Here is a 19285-nt window from a genome sequence, read left to right on the forward strand (position 1 = left end):
AGTGAGTGATCAGAGAGCGGTCAACTGGATTCATGATAGAGCAGCGCCTGATCCCCTCCTTCAGAGATCAAAATCAAGACTGCGCTGTCAATTGGCCACATCTGAGCAGGGGATCTAAGTCCTTTCCATGCATGATCTTCTGTTGGTGCATCAGTCTCTGCTGGACCACTGGAGTTCAAATCTTTTAGTTTTGTTGGTCTCCTAAAGAAGCTAAACACTAAAGAGGACCCTAGGGAGGATGCTTAAATCTCATTCAGAATGGCAAACAGGATAGACACCAGAAGCAGTGGAAGAGAGGAAACATGATAGGAGTCTACTATAGTGGGTCCTTGGAAAGGATTCGCCCAACAGGGCATAGAAGCAGATGCTGAAACTGACAGCCAGAGTTTTGGTGGAGAGCAGGGAGTCTTATGGAGGAAGTGAGAAGTGGGATTAGAAGGATATGGAGGAGACAGAAACCCTACAAGGAAACCTAAATGATATTTTTAAATTTTTATTTATTTTTATACTAATTACAGTTTGTTCATTTAGTATCCAGCTGTAGCTGCCTCTCTCATTCCTTCCCAACCCCTCCTTCTCTCCCTCATCTCCTCCCGTGCCCCTCTCCAAGTCCACTAATAGGGGAAGTCCTCCTCACTTTTCATCGGACCCTAGCCTATCAAGTCTATTCAGGACTGGCTGTATTGTCTTCCTCTGTGGCCTGGTAAGGCTGCCCCCATTCAGGGGGAGGTGATCAAAGAGCCAGCCACTGAGTTCATATTAGAGATAGTCCCTGTTCCCATTACTAGAAACACACTTAGATACTGAACTGCCATGGGCTATATCTGTGCAGGAGTTCTAGGTTATCTCCATGCATGGTCCTTGTAACAGTCTCAGAAAAGACCCCTGGGCCCAGATTTCTTGGTTCTGTTGCTCTTCTTATGGAGCTCCTGTCCCCTTCAAGAGGTGAATGCTGGAAAATGTGAAAGCTGCACACAGAGAATGGACTTGAGTCCTTCGTCTGAGGTGGAGTGAGGAAGAGACATAAGAAAATAAGGGCTTTTTTTCCAACGGAGTCTAATATGTCTTTGATAGTAAAATTCAGTATTGGTCGGAGAGACTTTGTTCTTTTACACTATATAAAAATCTCATAGAAGTATCAACAAAGACCAATAAGAAACTAATCAATTCAAAAATGCATGAGAGGCAAGTGTACAATAAGCACATGAAAAGATGTTCCACATTGTTAGTTTTTAAGGAAGTAGCGATCAAAAATACATGAGCTACCACTTTATAACCATCAGGATGACCATGTTTTAAATGGAAAATATGTGATATTGATGTGTAGAAAAACTGTAGCTCATTGAACACTGTGGAAAGGGTTGTAACTTCACAGAAAACAGCATAATTTTTCCTGAAAATATTTAAATGAATGTTGTACTTCTGGGTATAGCTACAAAAGAATTTGAAAGAAGGAATTGTAATAAATATTTGCAAGCCTATGCTCATAACAGCATGTTTCACAATAGCCAAAAGGTGGAAGCAATGAACTTGTTCACCAATGGATGAGTAGATATACCGGCATGCATAAAATGGGATATTAGTCAGCCTTAAGAAGGCAATACAGCAGGACAGTGGTGGTGCAGGATTTTAATCCCAGTACTTGGGAACCAGAGGCAAGTGGATATCTGTGAAATTGAAGCCAGCCTGGTCTATAGAGTGAGCTCAGGTCAGCCACAGATATGTATATATGTGTGTGTGTGTGTGTGTGTGTGTGTGTGTGTGTGTGTGTGTGTATAATATATATAATATATGTAACATATATTATGTAATATATAATAATGTGTAATATATAATATATAATACTGTGATTTTTTTTAACTATCAGATGCATAGAGTTGTCAGATTTGTAAAGACAAGAAATAGACCAGTTGCTATGAAGGTATGAGGTATAAAGAATTTTTTTTGAGGTGAACAAAAGCACATGATTTTATTTTATTGTCTTCATAACCAAATTGCCTTTGAACTGGATCACTTGGCCCTTTCTTTTCTTACCGCCACCCAGTTCAAAACGCTTGCATCTCTTAAGAGCCAGCATTCTCTTTGATCTGCAGTTGGGCTCAACACACTCAAGTCACAGCACAGTCTTCTTTGTAGTGCTAGCATTTTTGCAGAAAATAGGCTTAGTCTGCCCACCATAGCCTCTCTTTTTCCTGTCATAATGTTGCTTCCCCTGGGCACACAAGGAATCCTTGCCCTTCTTGTACTGTGTTACTTTGTGGGGGCTGCTGCTTGCCATATTTCTTGCAGAATGCCTGGTGTGTCTTAGGAACATTCACCACGTTCGTGGGAGCAGTATTGGCTCAGAAAACGAGATTTTTTTTTTTTAGTTGATAAGATGAAAGAAAATTGTGGAGATGGATGCTTGGATGCTAGTGATGGTTGCGTGACAATGTGAATATGATTAATTTTCACTGGCTTGTGTGCCTAAAGCTGGTTAAAGTGGTGAGTACTATTGTATACCATAAGAGAGAATGCAGCCACACGTTCTTTGCACTTCACCAGGTTCTCCCTGAGTTTTTCACAGCCCCAGTCACATTTCCTACAGCTGACAGCTAAGAAGTTCAGAGTATTCTAGACATGTACAGGAGGTTTTCCAGTCCCTGCCTGTGTCCTCATTGGATGCCTTCAATTAGCCAAAGAATGTCATAGGACACTTCCTTGAAGAGCTCCCTCCCAGTGGGACACCCATGAAACCTTCTATCCAAAATGTGTCTTGCTGACAAGAAGTGTAGGGAGCAGAGATCGAGGGAATGGCAAACCAATCACTGCCTCAACCTGAGACCCACCCCTTGGGAGAGAGCCTGCCCTTGGCGATATTAATGATACTGTGCTATGCTTGCAGGCAGGAGTCTAGTGTAACTGTCTTCTGAGAGGCTTCATCTAGCAGCTGATGGAAACAGATGCAGAAACCCACAGCCAAACAATAGGCTGAACTCAGTGTATCTTGTGGGAAAGTGAGAGGAAGGATAGAGGGAGGAATAGGGGTCAAGGACACCACAAAAAGACCTACAGAGTAAACTAACCTGGGTCCATGGGAGCTCACAAAGACTGAAGCACCAACCAAAGAGCATGCAAGGGGTGGACCTATACCCCTACACATGTTTAGATTTTCAGCTTAGTCATCATGTGGGTTCCCTAACAATGGGAGTAGAGGCTGTCTCTAACTCTGTTGCCTGCCTTTGGATGCCTTCTCTTAGTTGGGCTGCCTTGTCTGGCTTCAGTGGGAGAGGATGTGCTTACTCCTACTGTGACTTGGGGTGCCAGGGAGGGTTGGTACCTCTTGGGGACCTCCCCTTCTCAGAGAAGAAAGAGTAGAGGAACAGGCAGGGATGTGAGGGCAGGACTGGGAGGAGAAGAGGGTGGATGATTTAATCAGATTATAAAGTGATTAGATAAATAAATAAATGGAAGAAATAAAAAACAAAACAAAGAGCTTCCTCCCAGGAGAACTGTGATTCGTTAGCTCACACTTTCTCAGTGGTGCTTACATACTGGTGAAATGATTAACGTGAATGAGAAACAATAATGTGGAGATCTCATTCAAAACATAGATTCATAAAATCATCTCTCCCGCTAAGTTAACGCAGTAAGAGCCCTAATTGTTTTGTGTACAAGGGCCTACCCCAAGACTCTGTGACTGATAAGTTACTTTTTTGTTTGCGAGAAGTCTCATTATATAGCCTAGACAGGCCTCATGCTCATGATGATCCTGCCTGACCCTCCTGAATACTGGGTTACAGGTGTGCACAACCTCACCCAGCTCTGTTTATTACTATTTATTTTAGGAATTGGCTGGATGAATTAGATTCAAGCTTGTTCAATCATAGCTAGGCTAGCTCATCAGAGGTTAGGATAGGTTTAGTTTTTCTAGGATTGCCTCATTTGGAACGAATTGAATCTGTTCCATTTTAGTGGCTCCTACTGCCCCCAGATCCCAAGTTAATCCACATTTGTTCTCAAGGTGTGGACCATGTTTAAGGAAAACCTCCTATTCATGAGTAGGCATGTACTTGAACTTTTCTAGTCTCTGTCTATTCTATCTCCTCATTTGCTGACATCCAGTCTCCCAAAGCAAGTTACATGGCACAGTTCCAATTCAGAGTGGGCAGGGTTGACAATGTAAAAGAGCAAAGTGCAAAGGACTAGAAAGGCCACTGATGGCACTTATCAGTGCAGTTAATAAAGTATAGTAGGATTAAGTAAAATCCAAGAATCTGCCTTTTGGCAAGCATACCATAGTCATTCAGATTCAAAAGATCCGTTGACAACATCTTTTAAATATTAGTCTAGTATCTCGGTACTAAGACTGGAACTGGCATGATGGTCAGAAAAATGGAGGTTGTAAGTGGGTTGCTGTATTCTTTTTCATCACTCCAGCTTATGATTCCCATGTTTTGGTCTCTCAAAGGTGGAGGCTTAAACTAAAGTTGTGTATGCTTTACAATAATCTTTTATGATCATTTATTTGTTACAAAAGAGAACACAGTTGGGGTAAAGGTGATAAAATTATTTTTTTTTAATGCAGGCCAGGAAGAACTGTTGGTTTGTTTTGTGTTGCCCTTTACGGTATGTCTCTCTGTCCAGCAGAGGCTCATAGCAATGTAAATGAAGCATCGAGATGCTTTATGGGCCATGTGATAGGATCATAAAGTTGGAGCTGTTGCTTGCATAAAACCTTTCCCAGAATAGTAATCCAAGCAAATGAGTATGGGCTGGAAGAAAATGAAAAGTAGGAAAAGAAGGAAAAAGATGAAAGTACAGTCATTCAGTCAGTTGTATGAGCTTTTTGTCAGGAAGACTCTTAGATAAGATGTGGGATTAGAGACCTGTCACTATTTCCTCAGCTCTATAAAGGCAGGGACCAAAACAGTCTTGTAACCTTGTTGTAAATTATGGTGCCTGCCTCCTAGTCAGTGCTTAAGACATATTTGTTTGAATGAGTTTCTGGGATCTGTTCTCAGAGATTCTGAAAGAACAGGGTAATCATTCTTCCTCACACTCTGGTCCCCAAACTGCAGCATTTTCATTTACAGAGTTGCTTCAAATTGCCATTGCTTGGGCCCCACTTCCCACTCTAGGCATTTGATCCCTGAGAAACTGTAATTTACATGTTTGTGAAATGTAAAGAATAGATGCAGCTGTTGCTTATTTACTCTTGCCTGAAGGGAATCCCAGCTTAAAGAACTACTACAGGGAAGGAAAGTTCCAAGACACTGACCTGAGACCCAAGTAGCATAAGAGACCCAAATGGATAGAATTAGGATCAGGGGTCTTTTAGCTACTAAATGTCAATTGGCCATTCTTTGGCATATTTTCCCTGGGTTACCAAAATTTAAAGTAACATCATATTACCATCTTCTTTATAATAATAGATGGTTCAGTCTTAACTGCCAGAGCAATGATGCAGCCCTGGACTTCTCTAACCTGTCATTTGCTTGTAGAAGCCCCTCTTCTCAGTATTTTTGACAATGGAGAATGGATGTCTTAGTTTTTTACTGCTGTGAAGAGAAAGGCACCATGACCAAGGGAACTTATAGAAAAAAAGCATTGCAGAAAACACAGCAGCTGGGACATGGGGCTGGAGCAATAGCTGAGAGCTTGCAACTGTCCACAAGCACAGGCAGAGACAAAGATGGAAAAGGAAAGAGGAGATGGAGAGGAAAAGGAGGACGGAGAGGGAGGGAGAGAGAAGAACTAACTGGAAATGGATGGCCTGGGCTTTTGAATCTGAAAGGCCAGCCCAGTAACACACCAATAAGGCCAAAGCTTCTAATCCCTCCTTTACAGTTCTATTAGCTGTGGACCAAACATTCAAATATATAAACCTATCGGGTCCATTCTTTGGAAAGTGCTGGTGTTTGAAAGAAAATAAAGCCACTACACATGGCAAATGACCTTATCAAATGATGTCCTTTCATGCACATGGAGTTGTGGTGGAGTGTTTCTTGGGTGGAACTACAGAAGACCAAGATCAAGTAATCTTTGCCCTATGAACTCTAGGTACAGGAAAATATAAATAAACTTGGCATTCTTTCCCTGTTAGGGAGAAAGACAAGTTAGCCGTGGAAGGTACCACTTGAAAATGGGAAGAATAGTTTTGTGGTAGTATTTGAGGGTTTGTGCAGAACACCCTCTTTCGATATATCACTTTTGCATTTATTTGTTCATCATGTATCTCACTCAGAGGTTGATTTTCACTTTGTTTCCTGATCTTTCAGAACAAGGGAGTAATGATGGTAATTGTTCTCCATTGTGCTACAAGGGCAAAGATTTTAAAGAGAGCAAGGAGGGTTTGTAGGGACCTGTGGGTACCAGGATCCGGGAGTGGGTTAGGAAGATGGAGTCACCAACCCAGAAAACAGACTCAGAGAGCAGCAGAGTGAAGATCAATTTTATTGCACAGCAGCACACATTTCTATACAGCCTTTGGACCAATGGGGAATTGACACTAGCTCTGCAGTAGCTAACCAATCTAATGTCACTATGAGGAGGTGCCAGGCCTGCCAGCACCCAAGGAAACTTCTGTGAAGATGGGGGAAACAGTCACCACCCTGTTCTGGGCCCAATCTGAAGCGCTACCAGTTTGCTGGGATCCTCCATTTGTGTCACACCATTTGCCAGGGGTTGTGTTCACTTGTATGGAAGTCTCTCTCACCGTCCACCGATCCCCATATGGGGGCACCCACAGGAACTCCCTGTGAACCAACCTTAAACCAAGCTGCACAAATTTGAGTCATCTTGTTAGCCGAAATGTTGCTATTTATCATTGTAACCAAATATTCGAGATATAACAAATTAAGGGTGCAGGGTATCTATATTGGCTCATGAGGGTGCAGTCCATTGTGGCAGCAGGGAAGGCACTGCAGTGGAAGCAGCTTTCAGTTCTGACTCCTCATTTCTTCACATCCTCCCCATACCAAGAAGTATGGAGCAGGGAATTCAGGCACTTAGCTACCCCCCCCCTTTTGTTCATTTGGTAATCCCAGTCCATGGTATGGTACTACCTACAAACAGTGATCTTCTATCCACTTTTTTTTTTAACACACAGATAGACCCAGAGGTATGCTTCTTAGGTGAATCTAAATCTAGCCAAGGAGATGGTGGCGTTTAATCCTCACAGCTGGGTGACTCCATGTACTTTCTCTGAGAGTAAACAGTGTAAACACCTAGGTGAAGTTTGTCGCCACTCTTGAGAGAGTAAGAGCAAAGGGCTATGATGTTTCTTGAACATTCTTAGCATTTCAGGGTGACTGCTCTTTTTATCTGATGCCCAGAACCCTGTGCCTTCAGTCACTTTCCATCCTGTCCTTTTACAGCAACTTCACTTTGGTCAAAACCGTGCCTCGTGACTTCTCTATTTCTGGAATGTTTCCGCCTCACAGTGAAGAATTTATCAGCTGTTTCTTGAATCACTACATATCTCTTACGGTGTTAACATTTTCAATCCTCCCACACTTAGCAATTTTGCCTACCCTAACAGGTGATCTGCAAAGAGCAAAAGAAATTGAATAAAGACAGAAATCAGCCCCACCATTTTTCATTTCCTCTTCCCTTCTCTGCCAGTAACATTGTTCATCCCATTCCAGCTCTCCCCAGACTCTGCTTAGTATTTTGTCTCTTTTATCTCTAGATAAATCAAGTATTTTTAATCTTTTGTTGAAAACCTAATAAAAATCAAGTTTTACCTCTTTGGATTTTAAATTCATGCACCAGATGTCATTTTCACTTAGAACCATTACATTAATGTCATTTCATTGCTGGAGTAGTTTAATGAGTATGGAGTTGGCAATTGCACCATTTAGTAGTAAGCAAGAAGCTGGCCTTGAGGTCAGTCAGATATGGTTCTGACTTTGACTCTACTACTTTAGAACTATGATGTTCTGGGAAAGCCATTTCTGTATTTGTGTGCCTCAGTTTCCTCATTTGTAAAAAGTCTTGTGCTTAAATGTTTGTGTGAAGTTTAAGAGAGCCCACTGAAATCACTTAGCATCTCTCATGAGCTCAAATGGCATTGTAATGGTGATTATTTATACCCATGAGGATCTATACAAGATGCTACATATTGCTCTCCTAGTTCAAGAGTTGACTAAAGATAACTCACAGGTGAAATCTAGGTTTGACTATATATTGACAAAGTTTTTCACAGTTTTGAAAATTTGAAAAAAAGTCAAATGAAGAGTTCTCTGTTGTATCTTGGAGAAATTATATGAAACTGAAAATTTCGTCTCTCTAAGCATGTCCTTATTGAATCAGAGCATTCTCATTCATTTGTGTATTGTCAGTGATTGTTTTCACTCTACAACCAGAGAATCAGGTTATTTTGATAGCAATGGTATAATCTTAAAACCTTAAATATTTATTATTTTGATGACCCAATTCATTTGACTAAATTTTTAGGACATCAATGAGGTGGATTTTTCAGAAATAATCTGCAAGTTATTACAAGTACTATCCCTCAAACCCGTATGAGCATGTTTCTATGTAGATTGCTTTAGAAGGGAAGAAATTATACAAGTGCATGTAAGATGAATGATGTGATCCTCTTGTGGCATTTTCAGCTAAGGATTCTCTTTGTGTCTTGGAGGAATCAGACAGAATTTAGAAAGAGGGGCAACATTTATTGTATGAGTTTATAGGTTTTCTTCTTTGAGTTTTTCCATCATTGCCTTCTCTGTGCACAGGAGAGAATGAATAATTTCTCTTTGGAAGGTAGATTGAATTGTTCTAAGGTGCACTGGGACTTTAAGGAGTTGTCTTCCAATGTAGCACATAGAGGCAAAGTCTCATCTTAGCAAATATCATAACCTGCTCTACCCCCCAAGGCAATTTCTGTGGAGAAGTATAAAACCTTAGAATATCAAGATTGGAAGGAGCCTTGGAGATGTGCAGACATGATACCCATATTAATATCTCCTTGCTGATGTAGATACAATAGCTTGTTTGAAGGCAAAATATTGCACAATAAACAAGTTCATTCAATTTATTCAGCTAGGATGGTCTTTGGTGGGGGTTTGTGTACTGGAACAAGATATGAATAGCCGTGAAGTATTAAATTTCATACGCTTTACAATATGTACAGCCATGGAGACACACAGAAGGCTCAGTTTGGAATTGTGAGTGGCTGGGGAGAGTTAGGAATGTCTCTCATCTAAAGGCTGTTAACTATAGTCTTGTGCTCTTCACATTCATCTTCTGTTTGGTCTGTGGCTCTAATAAAATGCCTGTTCAGTAGGCTTAGGTGAACATGGGGCTGAGGAGGAGTCTGACCCTTTGAAGAATGCATGTATTTAGCTCAGCTTTGTAGATAGTCTTGTTTCTCTGACAGAGATGAGAATGAGGCTAGGAAAGCTACCAGTGGGAGCTGTGACTAGCTGGTCATGAAGGGAGCAGAGGGAAGTACAGGAAAGCTGATGTTGCTGAAATCCTAGACAGTCTGCCATCTCTCCATCTTCCTACATAGTGCATTTTGGGATTCCCAAAATTAATTACCAAGGTTACCTTGCTAATTAATAAAAGGTTATCTTTTTTTGAGTGCTTAACTTGTAGGACTGTTGAGGTGATGCATATTTTAAACTTCCATTTTTTCAGAGTTATGCTCTGTAATTCTGGCTACAAACAGCACAGAAATAACAAATGACAACAAAAGCCAAAGTGATCCCATGTGTATAGAACTGATACTCAACGTTTACCAGACATATAATCCCCTGAGCTTGTACTACAGATTCTCTTTCTTCCTCCTCCTCTTTCTTTGATAGCATTTCACTAAATGACCCAATCTCTCACTTCAGCCTAACAAGTCTGGACTTCAAGGAGTGTACTGCTGCATCTTTCCTGTCTTACGGCAAGCCCACTAAACATCTGATGTGGACAGTGGCAACTCATAATGTTATGTAGCTGAAATTAATTTGTACACTGTAGTGATAAACTTCCATTGTGATGAGATTTGGATCTACTGTAAAAGTCTGCTTATCTCAACACTTTGGTTTAAAGACGAAACTTTGACACCATTTTGTAGGAATTGCATCATACAGTTGGGTAACTTCAGCCTGTATCATGCCAAGAAAATGTCTGTGGTTTACAGCTTCTGAGCCAGGTGGTGTATGGTGTCCAGGTATTGGCAGAGGTCAAACAGTTGTGTAGTTGGCCAAAAGACCTTTCGATTTTTAGTAATTTTTTTTAGTACAAGGAAGTGTTTCTCAAAGGTTACCTTGCTAATTAATAAAAGGTTATCTTTTTTTGAGTGCTTAATTTGTACCAGGATTTTGCAAGGTAGTCACAGAAATAATGTCATTTAATACCACTGATAATTTTATGAGTTGGATAAACTTTTATTGTTTTTCTTTTTAAAGACAGTGTCTAATGCTATAAATCAGGCTGTTCTTGACTACATGCTCCTCTGACTCAGCTTCCTGAGTTCTGGGATTGAAGATGTGTCACGCTATGCCTGGCGTGGGTTGCTATTTTCATGTGAATGTTAGAGATGGAAAAGCTGAGGCTTGGGGAGTCACTTCTTTTAAAAAGCTAACTGACACCTGTAAGAATGCATATCTGTATGACATTACATCTTATATTCTTTATATAATAGCTGGAAACTTCTGTTGGCCATTTATTTTGGGAGTGTGCCCAAGAGGTATTACCTTGCAGATGTGGCAGAGCTAGAGATATAGACATATTATGAAACTAGGTAGAAAAGATACATCTCCTAGGAGACAAGAAAAGCTTAAGTACAGAAAGAAGATTTTGATGGTAGGGAACCATTTAAGGTAAAATCAAGAAGAGATACTGACTGCTTATCAAACCCGGTAGTTCTCTACTAGGCCTAGAAGAAACAGATATAACACACATAAGAGGGCAGGACCAGCCATGGACCTTTCCTGACTTCCTTTAAATGCCATTCCTGCCTTCCTTTTCATGATGGTTGTCTAGTCATTCTGGCCCCACATGATCAGCATTCTCCTGGGGAAGGAGGGATGGGAACTGGAAGAGAAAGTGCATTAATGAAGCAGTATATTCAGGGAGTCTTCAAATATGGCTTGATGACTAGAGAGAATGGAGTTTAAATTCCTTTCCATTCTCTGGTTGGTTTTCCTGTACTCATTAGACCTTCTGTAGTCTTTGTTCTGACCATCCTATTTTAGATCTGAAGCTATTATTCTTGAGACTGAGATTGTTTTTTATAAGACTAAAATAAAGCTCAGTGGCTCAGTTTTATGTTTTAATAACACAAAACACGAGAAGTCAATGTTGGAGGTAACTTCCTGGTGTACCCCACTCTTCTTTTTGTATAGGTGTCCCAGAGCAAATATTCCACCTGTTACTGCTGGATGTTGAAGTAATTGTTAGATCCCACAAAGCTTAGCAACAAGTATCTAGACAGTACAACTGTTTGGGCTCTATATTTTGGAATCTCAAAGTTTATTTGGGGAGGAAGATTTATTTTCCTGGGAAAGTGTTACTCCATGACACTCTCCCCTTTTTCTGTGAAGTTAGAGAGAAGCAGGCCCAGGAAGAGGCACATGGGGTCTTCTCATTGAGGGAAATGTGAGTGACTTGATACTATGACAAAAGCCTGTTGGCATTATGTTACCATCATTGTGCTACCTAGATTTTAGGCCAAACCAATGGACATGTTACATAAATGACTCTCACTGCCTTTCAAGATTAGGATTTTGTTTTCCTGCTCTCGGTGAGATTTCCCTTCAATAGAGCAAGCTCATAGTGGGTTTCTCTAGTATTGTGTAGAGATATTCTCATCCTCATCATCAATTTTACAAACACACACACACATATATCTCATAAAATGAGTTTGTTTCTCTACTTGTATGTTAGGCAGGTATTTTGCAATACAAGCAATATTAATTATGTTCATTCCAAACAGGACCCAATTAAAATCTGTAACCCCTTTTAAGCCTCTATAAAATCCCCATCAACTCTCTTAGAACTTAGCATTAATAGTAACTCTGGAGAGTAAAAACATGTCTTCTTGTATTTATATCTGATGGATCATTTCTTGTTATCAGCTTAAAAACTCACATATTTAATTGCATCCCTTAGGCATCAATGAAAGAAAAGTACCAATGGGATTTTTTTCACTTGCTAGGCTCGTACCACAGAGCATCTTCCAGCCATTCTTTGTTTCAGTTCCTTTGAGGAAGCACACATTTAATATTTCCATGTAAGTATAAAAGTATGCTATAAACTTAGCATTGCTATCTATATCTTGAAGTGCAGAAAGCAGGAGTTCTTGGGGGCAGTAGAGATCTGCAGCATGTAAGGATCGTGTACAATCAAAGCCATTTTAATTTGGGTTCTCACATCGAACAAAATGAGGAATAATGGGCAGCCGTTTTGCCCTGAAACACTTCTGGTTGGGGAGCTCTGGCTATAGAAAATTTAAGATCTTGTTAAGTCTTCTTTTCAAAAAAATTCTAATATTTCTGCATACTTTGTTTCATAACCATAATTGATATTCAATTTCCAAGGCAATAAAACTAATCAAAGAATATATGCAGACCCAGCACAAAGGAAAGGAGGTAGAGTATGTTACAAATGGGGCTGAGCAAGAAAACAGGAGAATATTTGTAACCATGGCATCCTTCCTGTGTGTTCATTTCTATAAGTCAAACTCATGTATCAGTGGATACTAGAATTATCACTGGAAAAACAGGAATCAGTAGTCAGAAACAATATTACAAACCTCACAAGTTTGTGAAGCCCTTCTTTCTGTGGTGTTTGAGTGTTTGGGAGACATTTCTCCCTATGGTGATGGGATTGGACCATTTGGAGCCTGTAATTGTAAGAGGTGGCCTGTGGGGCTGAGTTAAACATGAGAAGCAACAGACAACAGGAAATGGGAATTAGGCACTCTATATGTTCTAGATTTGAGAGATTGGGTCCTCCATCATTTGCTCTCACAACTTCACCTGTATAGCATTTTTGTTTTGACAGGTGAAGAGGACAATCTTTCCAATGATATTTAAAGAGACGAGATTGAAAATGATGTTTATTGAGAACTTTTGAATTGCACTGGGTATCTCATAAACATTCTCATCTCATCATCTCTGAAGTCCCCTGGGGTTAATAAAAATGCTGTGTGTGCCCAGCAGATGAAGACAGGGGCAGAAGTACAGACAACAGCTCACAGGTGAAAGAGGGCACAATGTTCTATGGCACACTGGTGCTGAAAATGTGTCCAATGCAAGTTGTCAAGATTTAGGGACTCCTTTGGGATAACAGGAGTCTATTCTATCACATCTGTCTAATTAGGGACACTTTCAGTCAGATAAACTTTTTCAGCAACATTGATACCCAGTTCACCACCAGTTTCTCTGCAATATCTTTCGAGAGCTTGAAACCTACCTTTTGTTAATGGGGCTAATGTACTTTAGGTTTTTGCCCTTGGCTCTGTATCACAATCACAGGGTAAATTAAACATGGCACCTTGCTTTTACTGGTAGGACTCTTGAAAAAAAAAAATCAAAAGATTCTTAACAGAAAGGGCACACACCACTCCTAGTGTAGTGCCTGAGGGAATGGGCTTGCAAGAACTTTGTAAAGTGGAATGATGCTACGCTCATAATTTATTCAACAAATGTTTACCAAGCACTTAGCCAAGGTCAAGCTGCTTCACAGGATCTGCAGGGAAATCTCACCCTTGAGGGCACCACAGTCAGGTAGGGGAGATAAGCAGTAAATAGGTAACCATGCAGCCCTCAGCTATGTGCTGGCAACTCTGTCACCTGAGTGCTTGAGGACTGTGGGTACTTGGAGCAGTATGAAAAGAGTAGGAGGCCTTTTCATTTTGGACTTTACATTAGTCAAAAGCTAAACACCTTTTATGTAAGCAGTTTTTTTGTATGTTAACTCAAAAGACATGGTTTGTAGTGAATTTTTCTCTCTAAAATTACTAATGATAGATTTTTGTGATGCAACCAGGGTACTAAAAAATAAAAGTATCACAAACAGAACAATATAGGAGTACATCAGTATGTTCGGGAGTCTATGTCCATAATATACAAATAATTATACCTTCAAAATATAAAGGAAAGAAAAAAAGCAAAATGCTAAAAAAACAACCAACAAACAAAAACAAAAACAAACCTGACTTATAAAAGAGAGGGCGTGCAATGATTTGTGCAGGCAAGGATCCATGATAAGAATTGTACTGAGCAAGCCAGTCACTTTCTGACTTCATTCCCTACTCAGTAGGATGAGTGTGAAGTAGGTATCTCAATCTTAATGTATACATCCTTTTGGATGCTCATAGAACCTTGAATTTCTCTTGTAATGCCGCATGCATCATGCTAAATTTCCTGACTGCAGCATATAGTAGGTTCCTTTCTCAATTCCTTTACTACCTATGTTTAGGCAACACTTTCCAGGATCACTCAGCATTAAGGTAAGTTTCTGGAGTATTCTGAAGGGAAAGCAGACCTACCCCATGAGAATAATCTTCCTCTTTTACTTTTTCTCTTTGTGGCTTGTGGCCTTTCTCTTCTGAGTCTTTTCCTTTACATAATCAATTGGAATCCAATCCAAAAAAATCAGTCATTTATTTTTCTGCATAATAATCAAAGCATTCCACTTTTTCCATATTCCCTTTTTCTCTAACTGCACACATTGAACACACAATTATACACATTCCACAACGATCAGTAGAGAGAAGGAATTAGATCTAAACTCCTATTTCACTCTGAATCTCAAAATGATGGATGTACTTTTATACCATTTGCTATTAAATGGAATTCCATTATCCTTGTCAAGTTTCAGACAGGATTGAGAGCCCAGAATTCCAGCAGTGATGGTGTTCTTGGCAAGCACTTTTACAGGGTGGTAAGGTAATTACTCTGCAGCTAGGCAGTCTGAAGGCTTCAGCCTTCATCTGACTTGGAACAATAAGGGACTTGGTATTATGCCTTCCATCCCTATGACTTAGGTTTGAGCTTAGCATATTTTATGTACCGATTATGTGGTGTTCTCCATGCATTAAGTACCCATTTCGATCATGGTGAAGGACACAAAAGATTAATTGAATATTCTTTTTTTTTTAAGTACTCAACAACGAGAAACTTCTTGGAACTGGACTGAGTTTTATTCTCTTGAATTGAATTCAACACCTTTCTCCAGGATGGGTGTATTTACTTTCCCAGAATCCATTTTTGAAGGGCAATGGAGTGGGCTAATCAAGCTTTTTCTCACTGAAAGAATAGAATACAATGTGTTTACCAATCCACCCTGTCACCCCTGACCTAATTTTTCTTTTCTATCTATCTAGCTATCATTTTAGCCTTTTATATTAAGCTCTCAGTTCTTTAAAGAAAGTGTGGCAGTGCTTTCTCTCCTGCTGACAAAATAGAGAGTAATTGGCGCCACAAGATCCTTGCATCTCTTGTCCCTTTCATAGACCTTAACAGCTCTGTTGCCTTTGCTCTATGGATGGGCCTGCATCTATACTTTAAAGTGGGGGAAATGGTACAAAGTACTTGTTAGAGCCCAGGGATCCACTTGCTACAGAACTCCTGTGGATTATAATAATGACCATCTGAAGATGTCTCAGTTAAGGCCTGAATGGACCTTTGTTTATTTCAAAGCCACACTGTTGTTCCAACCTGAGCTTTGCATTTTGCATGATGGGCACTGGAAGTGCAAGTGCAAGCTCCTTAGAAAAACCCTCCCAGTAAATTTATCAGTCCATTTGTAATTGCCATTTTCAGTGCATCCAAGACACAGCCATTTCTTTTCATTGAAAACATATGCTGGGCACTCAGAACAAACCCAAGGCCAGATACAGTCATGGAGCCATCAAGTGAAGCAAAAATTAAAAAAGAAGGAATTATTATCCAGGTGGTGGGAGGGATTTGGTAGCTGGGATGGGAAATATTCATATTAAATGAACATTCATAAGAACAGAAGCAAGTTAGATGTGATTTGCAGATCCCTACGCAAGGCATTTCTGCCCCACAGAGGGGAAACACTGACAGGACTCTCCATACTGCCTCGCATTAATCTTTCTCTCCTCTCTACCTTTAATGTGTTTCATAAATGTTATTAAGCTTTGAGAATATATTGAAAGTAGTATAGTACTTTACTTGCATCATATCTTATCATCCTACCAGATGCTGTGAGACAGATATTATCCTCATGTTACTGATGGGAAAGCAGACATACGTAAGTTGATAAAGGTAGCCAGCTAGGAAGCTACAGAGGTCAGGCCTGTTTAAAGAGCTCTCTGCTTTTGAAGCCCTTTGCCCTATATCTACTACTATTTGGAAATTCCAGCAAGCAAGGAAAGATGCTTGCAAATTTGACACAAGGATCATGCTTTCACCTGGGAAAGGCTCCAAGCACAGTAGCTATATGTCCTGTCCAGCCAGGCAGATCTCTCTAAGCATTACTGGAAGTGGGAGCACACGGGTCTCTTAAAGGGAGGCTTCCAGCTAGTCCGTATTACTTCGGCCTCTGTTAATGCAAGCATGGCTTTGAACAGCAGAATAAAATGCTATGCATCATCCACTTCCCTCAAAATCTTCCTGAAGTGGGAGGAAGCAGTGATCTCAGCCAGGGAAGGGAAAGAAGTTGAAGACAGTTCTGTTTCTACCAACTTACCTGATTCCTTTTGTCTTCCTTACATTGTTTTTCTAAATGCCTTCTGTCCTCTTTCTGTAGCCTGTAAATTTTTAGGAAGTATCAGATTAGGCCTTCTATCCAGAAGTGAGTTTAAAGAACACAAGGCTCCCCACCCCAGGCAGGATGCTAATCCTATAATGGCCCCCAACACATTCTGACAGTGAAAAGCACTAAGTGTGAGGAAACCTGACATTGCTGCTAGCTTGTGAGATCTGAGATTTGTGACTATGTACAGATCACTTGACTGCAAACTTGCATCTGCCCAATGACTAAAATAATCCTTTCCCATTATTTATTTTCTGCTTGTTCTAAAAAACGAAATGAGAGGATATGAAAATATTTTAGCTCTTCCATGCTCCACATAATCAGAAGTGATTATGAGAAAGTTAAGTACACAGAGTCTGGTAATTGACATTATCCTTTTGGTGAAGAAAAATTGGTGCTGGCCTTCGTGGTGACGGACAGGCCTTCTCATTCTCATAGCACATTTCCTGAGCAGAAGGAAGCTTTCACCCAAGCCCAAGTGCTAGGTTTTTGATATGAGAACTAGTTTGAGATTTAAATGAACCCTGTCTCTCAAGATACAGCTTTCCATCTAATTTGCATTCAGATGTATTTATTTAGAGACAAACTTCTGCAATCTTTAATTCCACTCACAGCATAGGCAAAGCAGACCAAATGAGGTGCTGATCCAGCAAAACAGCAAGTAGCCTTTTGCTTCCCTGGAATTGCTAATTTTACAAATGGCAGAATGTTGAAACATGGCACGGAATACCTAGAATCTGGCAAAACGGGCGCATATGGTCTTGTCAAGAAAAAATCAAATGCAGTTCCAAGAATCTAATTAAGTAGTTGAAATTCCAAACGAAGACGTTAACAGGAAGGAACCAAGTAAAATTTAGACTGCCTTTCCATAGCTTTCGCTTGGGTTCCTCCCGTGGCACGTTATTGGGAGAATTGATTCTTGTAGAGTACTTACCATGCAAAATGTTTGATTGTGAAATACCAAACATTTTTAATTTGGTGTCTGTACCTCACACTCAAGGTACCATACATCACAGAATGTAAGAAGTCCAGGTTAAGCCAATATTCTTGCATAAATGCTTAGGCTGACACCTGCCCCCGGTGAACGTACACTTCAGACTCTCTGGCAGACCAGCCAAGCTAAAGGATGAACAGGGGAGCTGTAACCAAGAAAAGCACACAAGGCTTTCTGTATGCTAGGTGATAGCTCTACTACTGAGCTATATCTCCAGGCCAGAAACACCTTCTCAATCTTACTTTCAGCACTTTTTCACCTGAAGGGAGAGGCCAGACCCTTTTATCCTATGAGACTGCCATCTAGTATAGCAATCAGCACGCTAAAGTCAAGTTGATTTGGATTGCAATCTCGGTCTCTCAGACACATTCTCAGGCCTCCTCTTCAAGTTACTGCAGATCTGCTTTGAGTCTTATTTGATAACCGAGCATCTAAAATCAGTACACTAAAAACAGTCCAAATGTAGAAACAACGCAAACACCGTTCCACTGTAGATTGTGTAAGTACACACGTGTGTGTGGCATGCATATGCAATAGATTATTATTCATTAATAAACAGACACTAATACATGGTAATACATGATGAGCCATGTAGGTGCTACAATTATGAATGCCCAGTACAGGTGTCTGATTTCTATGAAGTATCAGAAGAGGAAAACTTATAAAGATGGCAGATAACAAAGATAATCAGATAACAAAGAAAATTAGAAGAAGATAGCTGAGATTATGGCATTTCTTTGGGAGCCTTTGAAATGTTTTTTTTTTTTTTTTTTTTTTTTTTTTTTTTGCTTTGATGGCAGTAATGTTTGCACAGATTAATACTAACGTGTACAAAAAAAAAATCTTGAATTGCATACTTCAAGTGAGTAAATTGTAGCCAGGTATCAGCAGTTGAGAGGCTTGGGCAGGAAGATCATGAGTTTAACTTTATTGTTAACTTATTAAATTTATCTATTTATATTACACTATTATATAAAAATGTCCTCTTAATAATTTTGTATACACTTGGGGTTCATACATTACTAAAGTTTCAGCAAATGGTGGGCTCCTGATCCTTTCCCCCCCATCCATATTGTAGGATAGTCAGAATTCTCTCACCCCAACTTTCAGTTCCATGGTTTGGTTCTAATACCCAGAATGAAGTACTCCCAATACAGAATTAATGTGATGTCTAAAGAACTGTTTTATAGCTGTGCATGCATACCCACCTGGCTCCTTCTGCCTGGGCAGATGCTATGTGCTTTTCATGCTAATATTCCCATTCTCATGTTTTCCCAGGGCCTGGCAAAGCCTCCATCAAGCTACAGCCTTGTGGGACTAAAATTTCCTAGAATTTGGTAATTTACAAGAATGCAGGGATTCTATTAATGAAAACAGCTGCCATGAAGCAGTTTTCATGTTTTATATAGGAAATTGTTGCTTTCAAAAGAAAAGGGAGTAAAGTCTTTTAACTCCTGTTTAATATGACAAACTTACAACTCAGTTGTACATGTTATTCATTATTGTGAACGTTCCATTCCCTAAACTATTTCCAACATTTGACTTTATTCCAAAGTAAGAAAATATTATTTTGAAGTA

The 19285-nt window shown here is 39.9% G+C and overlaps 1 protein-coding gene and 1 pseudogene across 5 annotated transcripts in view; one reads left to right on the forward strand and one right to left on the reverse strand.

The window, feature by feature from the left end:
* Hs6st2 (heparan sulfate 6-O-sulfotransferase 2) overlaps positions 1–19285 on the forward strand; it is a 285624-nt gene that overhangs the window by 122006 nt on the left and 144333 nt on the right. The window lies entirely within an intron of this gene.
* On the reverse strand, positions 1970–6779 carry LOC110539356 (large ribosomal subunit protein eL42-like; annotated as a pseudogene).

This window comes from Meriones unguiculatus, chromosome X (genome assembly GCF_030254825.1).
Source record: "Meriones unguiculatus strain TT.TT164.6M chromosome X, Bangor_MerUng_6.1, whole genome shotgun sequence".
Classification (NCBI taxonomy): Eukaryota; Metazoa; Chordata; class Mammalia; order Rodentia; family Muridae; genus Meriones; species Meriones unguiculatus.